The sequence below is a fragment of the Lolium perenne genome, chromosome 3 (genome assembly GCF_019359855.2).
Source record: "Lolium perenne isolate Kyuss_39 chromosome 3, Kyuss_2.0, whole genome shotgun sequence".
In the NCBI taxonomy this organism is placed as follows: Eukaryota; Viridiplantae; Streptophyta; class Magnoliopsida; order Poales; family Poaceae; genus Lolium; species Lolium perenne.
The window spans coordinates 152,868,422-152,881,133 of NC_067246.2; positions in this window are offsets into that span (position 1 = coordinate 152,868,422).

The window sequence follows — 12,712 nt, forward strand, 5'->3', positions numbered from 1 at the left end:
CATCCTTCGATAATACTTGATACACACTTTCTGCGCCTAGCTGAAAGGCGTTAAAGAAAAGCGCTTATGGGAGACAACCCATGTTTTTAATACAGTACTTTGTTTTTATTTTGTGTCTTGAAAGTTGTTTACTACTGTAGCAACCTCTCCTTATCTTAGTTTTGTGCATTGTTGTGCCAAGTAAAGTCGTTGATAGTAAGGTTCATACTAGATTTGGATTACTGCGCAGAAACAGATTTCTTTGCTATCACGAATCTGGGAAAAAGTCTTTGTAGGTAACTCAGAAAATTATGCCAATTTACGTGAGTGATCCTCAGATATGTACGCAACTTTCATTCAATTTGAGCATTTTCATTTTAGCAAGTCTGGTGCCTCAATAAAATTCGTCATTACGAACTGTTCTGTTTTGACAGATTCTGCCTTTTATTTCGCATTGCCTGTTTTGTTATGTTCGATGGATATTTCGATTCCGTTGACTTTCAGTAGCTTTGTGCAATGTCCAGAAGTGTTAAGAATGATTATGTCACCTCTGAACATGTATATTTTGATTGTGCACTAACCCTCTAATGAGTTGTTTTGAGTTTGGTGTGGAGGAAGTTTTCAAGGATCAATAGAGGGAGATGATACAACAGGATCAAGGAGAGTGAAAGCTCTAAGCTTGGGGATGCCCCGGTGGTTCACCCCCGCATATATCAAGAAGACTCAAGAGTCTAAGCTTGGGGATGCCCAAGGCATCCCCTTCTTCATCGACAACATTATCAGGTTCCTCCCCTGAAACTATATTTTTATTCCATCACATCTTATGTGCTTTGCTTGGAGCGTCGGTTTGTTTTTTGTTTTTGTTTTGTTTGAATAAAATGGATCCTAGCATTCTTTGTGTGGGAGAGAGACACGCTCCGCTGTTGCATATGGACAAGTATGTCCTTAGGCTTTACTCATAATATTCATGGCGAAGTTTCTTCTTCGTTAAATTGTTATATGGTTGGAATTGGAAAATGATACATGTAGTAATTTGCTAAAATGTCTTGGATAAATGTGATACTTGGCAATTGTTGTGCTCATGTTTAAGCTCTTGCATCATATACTTTGCACCTATTAATGAAGAAATACATAGAGCATGCTAAAATTTGGTTTGCATATTTGGTCTCTCTAAGGTCTAGATAATTTCTAGTATTGAGTTTGAACAACAAGGAAGACGGTGTAGAGTCTTATAATGTTTACAATATGTCTTTTATGTGAGTTTTGCTGCACCGCTTCATCCTTGTGTTTGTTTCAAATAGCCTTGCTAGCCTAAACCTTGTATTGAGAGGGAATACTTCTCATGCATCCAAATACTTGAGCCAACCACTATGCCATTTGTGTCCACCATACCTACCTACTACATGGTATTTCTCCGCCATTCCAAAGTAAATTGCTTGAGTGCTACCTTTAAACAATTCAAAATTTATTACCTCTGATTTGTGTCAATGTTTTATAGCTCATGAGGAAGTATGTGGTGTTTATCTTTCAATCTTGTTGGGCAACTTTCACCAATGGACTAGTGGCTTCATCCGCTTATCCAATAATTTTGCAAAAAGAGCTGGCAATGGGATTCCCAGTCCCAAATTAATTAATAAAAATAGACACTCCTCCATGGTATGTGATTGTTGGACGGCACCCGAAGGATTCGGTTAGCCATGGCTTGAGAAAGCAAAGGTGGGGAGGAGTGTCATCATAATAAAACTAAAATAAAAAGGCACTCCTTCATGGTATGAGATTGTTGGCAGGCACCCGAAGGATTCGGTTAGCCATGGTTTGTGAAAGAAAGGTTGGAAGGAGTGCCACACAAAAATAAAATAAAATGGGAGCTGCTCTTTGAAGGTTTGTCTGGCAAGGGGGTTGGAGTGCCCACTACCATTCGTTGACAACAACAAACACCTCTCAAAATTTTACTTTTATGATCTCTATATGTTTTCAAAATCCAAAGCTCTAGCACAAATATAGCAATCGATGCTTTCCTCTTTGAAGGACCTTTCTTTTACTTTTATTGTTGAGTCAGTTCACCTATCTCTCTCCACCTCAAGAAGCAAACACTTGTGTGAACTGTGCATTGATTCCTACATATTTGCATATTGCACTTGTTATATTACTCTATGTTGACAATATCCATGAGATATACATGTTATAAGTTGAAAGCAACTGCTGAAACTTCATCTTCCTTTGTGTTGCTTCAATACCTTTACTATGAATTATTGCTTTATGAGTTAACTCTTATGCAAGACTTATTGATGCTTGTCTTGAAAGTACTATTCATGAAAAGTCTTTGCTATATGATTCAGTTGTTTACTCATGTCATATATATTGTTTTGATCGCTGCATTCATTACATATGCTTACAATAGTATGATCAAGGTTATGATGGCATGTCACTCCAGAAATTATCTTTGTTTATCGTTAACCTGCTCGGGACGAGCAGAAACTAAGCTTGGGGATGCTGATACGTCTCCGACGTATCGATAATTTCTTATGTTCCATGCCACATTATTGATGATATCTACATGTTTTATGCACACTTTATGTCATATTTATGCATTTTCTGGAACTAACCTATTAACAAGATGCCGAAGTGCCAGTTGCTGTTTTCTGCTGTTTTTGGTTTCAGAAATCCTAGTAAGGAAATATTCTCGGAATTGGACGAAATCAACGCCCAGGGTCCTATTTTGCCACGAAGCTTCCAGAAGACCGAAGAGTCAACGAAGTGGGGCCACGAGGTGGCCAGGAGGGTAGGCGGCGCGGCCCCACCCTTGGCCGCACCGACCTGTCTCCTGGGCCCCTCGTGACGCCCCTGACCTACCCTTCCACCTACAAATAGCCTTCATCGCGAAACCCCCAGTACCGAGAGCCACGATACGGAAAACCTTCCAGAGACGCCGCCGCCGCCAATCCCATCTCGGGGGATTCAAGAGATCGCCTCCGGCACCCTGCCGGAGAGGGGAATCATCTCCCGGAGGACTCTACGCCGCCATGGTCGCCTCCGGAGTGATGTGTGAGTAGTCTACCCCTGGACTATGGGTCCATAGCAGTAGCTAGATGGTTGTCTTCTCCTCATTGTGCTTAATTGTCGGGTCTTGTGAGCTGCCGAACATGATAAAGATCATCTATCTGTAATTCTATATGTTGTGTTTGTTGGGATCCGATGAATAGAGAATACTATGTTATGTTGATTATCAATTTATATCTATGTGTTTTTTATGATCTTGCATGCTCTCCGTTATTAGTAGATGCTCTGGCCAAGTTGATGCTAGTAACTCCAAGAGGGAGTATTTATGCTCGATAGTGGGTTCATGTCTCTGTGAATCTGGGGGAGTGAGAGAAACCTCTAAGGTTATGGATGTGCTGTTGCCACTAGGGATAAAACATTGATGCTATGTCCGAGGATGTAGTTATTGATTACATTACGCGCAATACTTAATGCAATTGTCTGTTGTTAGCAACTTAATACTGGAGGGGGTTCGGATGATAACCTGAAGGTGGACTTTTTAGGCATAGATGCATGCTGGATAGCGGTCTATGTACTTTGTCGTAATGCCCAATTAAATCTCACAATACTCATCATAACATGTATGTGCATGGTCATGCCCTCTTTATTTGTCAATTGCCCAACTGTAATTTGTTCACCCAACATGCTGTTTATCTTATGGGAGAGACACCTCTAGTGAACTGTGGACCCCGGTCCAATTCTCTATACTGAAATACAATCTACTACAATTGTTCTACTGTTTTCTGCAAACAATCATCATCCACACTATACATCTAATCCTTTGTTACAGCAAGCCGGTGAGATTGACAACCTCACTGTTTCGTTGGGGCAAAGTACTTGGTTTGTGTTGTGCAGGTTCCACATTGTCGTCGGAATCCCTGGTGTTGCGCCGCACTACATCTCGCCGCCATCAACCTTCAACGTGCTTCTTGGCTCCTACTGGTTCGATAAACCTTGGTTTCATACTGAGGGAAAACTTGCCGCTGTACGCATCACACCTTCCTCTTGGGGTTCCCAACGGACGCGTGCTGTACGCGTATCACAGCCCCACAGGATCGTCCTTTTGGTGGCACATCACACGGGTGAAAAATCTCGGCAACGACTTGGGGTGCGGTGATTTTGTCCCAATCAACGGTATGCCGATCGAGGCTGCAATTTTGTTATTCCGCAGGATATTTTGCCTCCGAGATTCTTCGTAGGCATTCTCGAGTGGAATATCTAGCAGGCATTACAAAAAAAACAGATGCTAATAACAAGCAGTGGAAGAAGCAATAAACTAGTCTCGGAAATCAAATACATAACAAAAGTTGCCGGACAAAGTGTTCAACCTTGGTCGACTGGGGAGATGGCGCGTTGGCCGTTCGGTTTGGTTCGGTGGATCATGGTGGCGCTTTGTGTACCGATCTCGCCATCCGGTGCGATGAACCAGTGAGTCGGGGAAGCAGATCCAACGAAGCGGACGGAGTGTGGTTGACGGCATCGCTGAGCTGGCTCCGGCGCGGTGGATGTCGGCTACGGATGGAGGATTGAGAGGGAGCGAGACGGACTAGGAGCGAGGTAGGGAGAGAGGCCCTTGCTTGTCCGTGGGTGGGGCTGGATATAGGGGAAATGAAAGCCCTAGAAGATAGCATACTGCTAATATCCTAGTAAAAAACTATTGAACTAGAAAAGCCCGCCAATATATGGCACCAAAATATGGTGCTGAATTGCGGGCGGCTCATAGTTGTGCACAAATAATATGGAAAAAATCCAAAAAATGTAGTTCAACAAAAAAAACTCTAGTAGGGAAAGTCGCTAGCTTGCCATGAGAAGATGCACTCCACCAAAAAAAAATGTCATGACAAGCTAGTCTGCTATGGATCTTGCATTAACCCTGCTCGATAAAATGGTGGGTACAAAAGACAAGCTAAATCAAAAAAAATGGTGGAAAGATGTAAAATCTCAAATGAAACTCTACTAAACAGGGCCAATTCAAAAACATGCCTCATATTATTAGTACTTCCTCTGGTCCATATTAACTGCCACTAAAATGGATGTATCTACAAATACATCCATTTGAGTGGCATGTATATGGATAGGAGTAGTAGATCAAGGAGTTGCGAGACAGTGGAGGAAATGAGGTGGGGAGGAGGAGGGTGACGACCAGACCCCCACCTCCACGGCACCGCATAAATAGAAGCTAAAATATGTGAAACAGTGGAGGAAATGAGGTGGGGAGGAGGAGGGCGACGACCAGACCCGATAACAGTAATCCCCCCGGTCGAACTGCTCCTCATGTCGCGCAAGGTGAAAAAAAGGTATATTTTTTTCTTTGACTTCATGGAGAAAAAAAGGTCTTCTTTTTAGCCCTAGAGTCACCTCGCTACCGCTCGAGAAATGGAGCCCCTCTCCGTTGGGCTCCATAAAGCTACACTGCTCGTGTCAGACTGTTTAAGACACTGGCAAGTGCATGTCAGGGGGACAGAGAATAAATTACGTCCACGCGTAGGCGCGTGCTGTCTACCCCCAAACCCTAAACTCTGTCTTATGAAGTCAAGCATGCATGAAGAGAAGTGGTTTTTGGTTTCAAACATGGAAATTTCAAAAACCCTCCCAAGAGCTACATTTTGGAGTGACTAAGAATGATAGATGCTTAATTTTTCATATTCATGATTTTAGGTCAAATCTAGGATTTAACCAAGATTCAAATGGGCATAAAAATGCAAAATAAATCAAAATAAATGAAAAACCAAGGCACATAGTCTTCTTATGTAATATAGTAAGCATTCAATTAAGTTGATAAACAAGGTCTAGACATATTCAAACCAGAAAAATCATGTATCTACCCCCTAACCCTAAACTCTGTATTGTGAAGTCAAGCATGAAGAGATGTGGTTTTGGGTTTCAAACATGGAAATTTTGAAAACCCTCCCAAGAGCTTCATTTTGGAGTGACTACGAAGCATACATGATTAACTTTTCATATTCATGTTTTAAACTTGTCCAAATCTTGGTCAGACCTAGGATTTGACCAAGATTCAAACAGGCATAAAATTCAAAAAAAATGAAAAACCAAGGTCTTCTTATGTCATATAGTAAGCATTCAATTAAGTTCATAAACAAGGTCTAGACATATTAAACCTGAAAAATCATGTATCTACCCCCTAACCTTAAACTCTGTCTTATGAAGTCAAGCATGCATGTTGAAGAGAAGTGGTTTTTGGTTTCAAACATGGAAATTTCAAAAACCCTCCCAAGAGCTTCATTTCTGAGTGACTAAGAAGGAATGAAGGATACATGCTTACTTTTTCATATTCATGTTTTAAACTTGTTTAAGTCATGGTCAAACCTAGGATTTGACCAAGATTCAAATGGGCATAAAAATTCAAAAACAAATTCAAAACCCAAAGCACATAGTCTTTGTATGTCATATAGTAAGCATTCAAGTTGATAAACAAGGTCTAGACATATTCAAACCAGAAAAAACATGGAAATTTCAAAGACCCTCCCAAGAGGTTCATTTTGGAGTGACTAAGAAGGATACATGCTAACTTTTTCATATTCATGAGAAGATGCACTCCGCCAAAAAACCTAGGATTTGACCAAGATTCAAATGGGCATAGAAATTCAAAATAAATCAAAATAAATGAAAAACCAAGGCACATAGTCTTCTTATGTCATATAGTAAGCATTCAATTAAGTTGATAAACAAGGTCTAGACATATTCAAACCAGATAAAGCATGTATCTACCCCTAACCCTAAACTCTGTCTTATGAAGTCAAGCATGAAGAGATGTGGTTTTGGGTTTCAAACATGGAAATTTCGAAAACCCTCCCAAGAGCTTCATTTTGGAGTGACTAAGAAGCATACATGATTACCTTTTCATATTCATGTTTTAAACTTGTCCAAATATTGGTCAAACCTAGGATTTGACCAAGATTCAAACGAGCATAAAATTCAAAAAAATGAAAAACCAAGGTCTTCTTATGTCATATAGTAAGAATTCAATTAAGTTGATAAACAAGGTCTAGACATATTAAACCTAAAAAATCATGTATCTACCCCCTAACCTTAAACTCTGTCTTATGAAGTCAAGCATGCATGTTGAAGAGAAGTGGTTTTTGGTTTCAAACATGGAAATTTCAAAAACCCTCCCAAGAGCTTCATTTTGGAGTGACTAAGAAGGAATGAAGGATACATGCTTACTTTTTCATATTCATGTTTAAAACTTGTTTAAGTCATTGTCAAACATAGGATTTGACCAAGATTCAAATGGGCATAAAAATTCAAAAACAAATTCAAAACCCAAAGCACATAGTCTTTGTATGTCATATAGTAAGCATTCAAGTTGATAAACAAGGTCTAGACATATTCAAACCAGAAAAAACATGGAAATTTCAAAGACCCTTCCAAGAGCTTCATTTTGGAGTGACTAAGAAGGATACATGCTTACTTTTTCATATTCATGAGAAGATGCACTCCGCCAAAAAAACCTAGGATTTGACCAAGATTCAAATGGGCATAAAATTAAAAATAAATCAAAATAAATGAAAAACCAAGGCACATAGTCTTCTTATGTCATATAGTAAGCATTCAATTAAGTTGATAAACAAGGTCTAGACATATTCAAACCAGATAAATCGTGTATCCACCCCTAACCCTAAACTCTGTCTTAAGAAGTCAAGCATGAAGAGATGTGATTTTGGGTTTCAAACATGGAAATTTCGAAAACCCTCCCAAGAGCTTCATTTTGGAGTGACTAAGAAGCATACATGATTACCTTTTCATATTCATGTTTTAAACTTGTCCAAATCTTGGTCAAACCTAGGATTTGACCAAGATTCAAACGGGCATAAAATTCAAAAAAAATGAAAAACCAAGGTCTTCTTATGTCATATAGTAAGCATTCAATTAAGTTGATAAACAAGTTCTAGACATATTAAACCTGAAAAATCATGTATCTACCCCCTAACCTTAAACTATGTCTTATGAAGTCAAGCATGCATGTTGAAGAGAAGTGGTTTTTGGTTTCAAACATGGAAATTTGAAAAACCCTCCCAAGAGCTTCATTTTGGAGTGACTAAGAAGGAATGAAGGATACATGCTTACTTTTTCATATTCATGGTTTAAACTTGTTTAAGTCATGGTCAAACCTAGGATTTGACCAAGATTCAAATGGGCATAAAAATTCCAAAACAAATTCAAAACCCAAAGCACATAGTCTTTGTATGTCATATAGTAAGCATTCAAGTTGATAAATAGGGACTAGACATATTCAAACCAGAAAAAAAAACATGGAAATTTCAAAGACCCTCCCACGAGCTTCATTGTGGGGTGACTAATAAGGATCGATACAGGCTAACTTTTTCACAATCATGTTTTAAACTTGATTAAATCTTGGTCAAACCTAGGATTTGACCAAGATTCAACAAAATGGGGATAAAAATTCAAAAAAAAATCAATAAAATGATAAACCAATGCACATATTCTTCTTATGTCACATATAGTAAGCATTCAATTAAGTTGATAAACAAGTTCTAGACATATTCAAACCAGGAAAATCATGTATCTACCTACCCCTAACTCTAAACTATGTCTTATGAAGTAAAGCATGCATGAAGAGAAGTGGTTTTTGGTTTCAAACATGGGAATTTCAAAAACCCTCCCAAGATCTACATTTTGGAGTGACTAAGAAGGATAGATGCTTAATTTTTCATATTCATGACTGAAACTGGTCAAACCTATGATTTGACCAAGATTCAAATAGGCATAAAAATTCAAAATAAATGAAAAAACAAGGCACATAGTCTTCTTATATATGTCATATAGTAAGCATTCAATTAAGTGGATAAACAAGGTCTAGACATATTCAAACCAGGAAAATCATGTATCTACCCCTAACCCTAAACTATGTCTTAATTATGAAGTCGGGCATGCATGAAGAGAAGTTGTTTTTGGTTTCAAACATTGAAATTTCAAAAACCCTCCCAAGAGCTACATTATGGAGTGACTAAGAAGGATAGATGCTTAATGTTTCATATTCATGTTTTAAACTTGTTTAAATCATGGTCAAACCTAGGATTTGACCAAGATTCAAATAGGCATAAAATTCAAAATAAATCAAAAACCAAGGCACATAGTCTTCTTGTGTCATATATATAGAAAGCATTCCAATAAGTTGATAAACAGGGTCTAGACATATTCAAACCAGGAAAATCATGTATCTAGCTACCCCCTAACGTTAGCTAGCTAAACTCTGTCTTATGAAGTCAAGCATGCATGAAGTGAAGTGGTTTTTGGTTTCAAACATTTTGGAGAACGATACAGGCTTAATTTTCATATTCATGTTTTAAACTTGTCTAAATCTTGTTCAAACCTAGGATTTGACCAAGATTCAACAAACTGGGGATAAAATTTAAAAAAAAATCAATAAAATGAAAAACCAATGCACATAGTCTTCTTATGTCATATAGTAAGCATTCAATTAAGTTGATAAACAAGGTATAGACATATTCAAACCAGAGAAATCATGTATCAAGCTATACCCCTAACCCTAAACTCTGTCTTACGAAGTCAAGCATGAAGAGAGAAGTGGTTTTTTGGTTTCAAACATGGAAATTTCAAAAACCCTCTCAAGAGCTTCATTTTGGAGTGACTACGAAGGATACATGCTTACTTTTTCATATTAATGTTTCAAACTTGTTTAAATCAGGGTCAAACCTAGGATTTGACCAAGATTCAAAAAATGGGCATAATTTTTTTAAAAAAATCAAAAAATGAAAAACCAAGGCACATAGGAAACTATGTACTAATATAGTACAATAATCACCCGAGTTATTAGAGCAACAAGTGTGTCACTTACGTGTGGTTCCCATGCATGAGGTCCCACACCTCAGTTAGCACAAGTCACGTACGCTAGGTAGGCAAACTCCCAGCAATCTTCTTTGTCAAGAGAGAGGCATCAAGACTCCCTCTCTCCATCTCTCCAATTATCCACTTCCGTTGGCTGCCGGTTTTGGCAGGGCGTTTCTAGCTAAGCTCGTAGGCCATGGTGTGCAGGCTCTGTAGCCATGGCGATTTGGTCGTGCCAAGTGGTTCGTGCCCGGCTGCGACGAGGATCAATCCGGACGGTGGATGTTAAGGACCCGATCGCATTTCTTGCTTTCAGCCTGGGGTCTACCATGTAAATCTTAGGGATTTAGATGTAATTTCCTGTTTATTTTGTGTCCTGCTGTAAACTGTGCTCTGATGCGTACTGGAAATCTGGGTCCTTCAGGATCGTTCGGTTGTCCCTGTAACAAAAAAAACATCTCTCTCATTATCGGCGTCGCTCGCTCGCACCCCTTGCGCACTGACAACCCTGCACAATAGTCAACATCACCCGAAAAATGGTAGACACCATAAATAAGAGGGGCCCCGTGACTGCTCTCCCTTCGTCTCCTCCCGTGTGATCCCTCTTCCTCCGACTCCCGACCTTGCGGAAAAGAAAAATGAAGTGAAAGAGTTTCACTGGACGGGAAAACACATGTGCTGCCTAGTAATAATAATAAAAACGTAAAAAAAATTGACCTACGAATCTATTATTAAATAAGCTAAACTAGGGTTTTGCCCAGTACTACGGATCAATTTCAGAAAATCCAACTACGGGGTTCGATTTTGGCCTGCTAATATAAAATTAAATAATCCGAACAAGTATTCCTCTAAAAAAATCATTTTGGTATGCATTGTTTGGTACTTTTCATAGCTAGAGTGCTTACTCCCTCCATTAGCAAATAGTCTTCGTATGTCATATAGTAAGCATTCAAGTTGATAAACAAGGTTTAGACATATTCAACCATAAAAATCATGTATCTACCCCTAACCCTAAACTCTGACTTATGAAGTCAAGCATGAAGAGATGTGGTTATTCGTTTCAAACATGAAAATTTCAAAAACCCTCCCAAGAGCTACATTTTGGAGTGACTAAGAAGGATAGATGCTTAATTTTTCATATTCATGTTTTAAACTTGTTTAAATCATGGTCCAACCTAGGATTTGACCAAGATTCAAATGGGCATAAAAAATCAAAATAAATGAAAAACCAAGGCACGTAGTCTTCTTATGTCATATAGTAAGCTTTCAATTAAGTTGCTAAACAAGGTCTACACATATTTAAACCAGGAAAATCATGTATCTTCCCCTAATTAACCCTAAACACTGTCTTATGAAGCCAAGCATGAAGAGAAGTGGTTTTTGGTTTCAAACATGGAAATTTCAAAAACCCTCCCAAGGGCTTCATTTTGGAGTGACTAAGAAGCATACATGCTTACTTTTTCATATTCAAGTTTTAAACTTGTTCAAATCTTGGTCAAACCTAGGATTTGACCAAGATTCAAATGGGCATAAAAAATCAAAAAAAATAAAAAATGAAAAACCAAGGTCTTCTTATGTCATATAGTAAGCATTTAGTTAATTTAATAAAAAAGGTCTAGACATATTCAAACCAGAAAAATCATGTATCTACCCCCTAACCCTAAACTCTGCCTTATGAAGTCAAGCATATGAAGAGATGTGGTTTTTGGTTTCAAACATGGAAATTTCGAAAACCCTCCCAAGAGCTTCATTTTGGAGTGACTAAGAAGCATACATGCTTACTTTTCATATTCATGTTTTAAACTTGTTGAAATCTTGGTCAAATTAACCTAGGATTTGACCAAGATTCAAATGGGCATAAAATTCAAAAAAAACAAAAAATTAAAAACCAAGGTCTTCTTATGTCATATAGTAAGCATTCAATTAAGGTGATAAACATGGTCTACACATATTCAAACCAGGAAAATCATGTATCTACCCCCTAACCGTAAACTCTATCTTATGAAGTCAAGCATGAAGAGAAGTGGTTTTTGGCTTCAAACATGGAAATTTCAAAAACCCTCCCAAAAGAGCTTCATTTTGGAGTGACTAAGATGGATAGAGGCTTACTTTTTCATACTCATGTTTTTAACTTGTTTAAATCTTGGTCAAACCCGCCTATGACTTGACAAAGATTCAAATGGGTATAAAAATTCAAAAAATAATCAAAAAAATGAAAAACCAAAGCACATAGTCTTCGTATGTCATATAGTAAGCATTCAAGTTGATAAACACGGTCTATACATATTAAAACCAAAAAAATCATGTATCTACCCCCTAATTAACCCTAAACTCTGCCTTCTGAAGTCAAGCATGAAGAGATGTGGTTTTTGGTTTCAAACATGGAAATTTCGAAAACCCTCCCAAGAGCTTCATTTTGGAGTGACTAAGAAGCATACATGCTTACTTTTTCATATTCAAGTTTTAAACTTGTTCAAATCTTGGTCAAACCAATGATTTGACCAAGATTCAAATGGGCATAAAAATTCAAAAAAAATAGAAAAATGAAAAACCGAGGTCTTCTTATGTCATATAGTAAGCATTCAATAAAGTTGATAAACATGGTCTAGACATATTAAACCTGAAAAATCATGTATCTACCCCCTAACCCTAAACTATGTCTTATGAAGTCGTTCAAGCATGTATGGTGAAGAGAAGTGGTTATTGGTTTCAAACATGGAAATTTCAAAAACCCTCCCAAGAGATTCATTTTGGAGTGACTAAGAAGGATACATGCTTACTTTTTCATATTCATGCATGTTTTAAACTTGTTTAAGTCATGGTCAAGCCTAGGATTTGACCAAGATTGAAATGGGCATAAAAA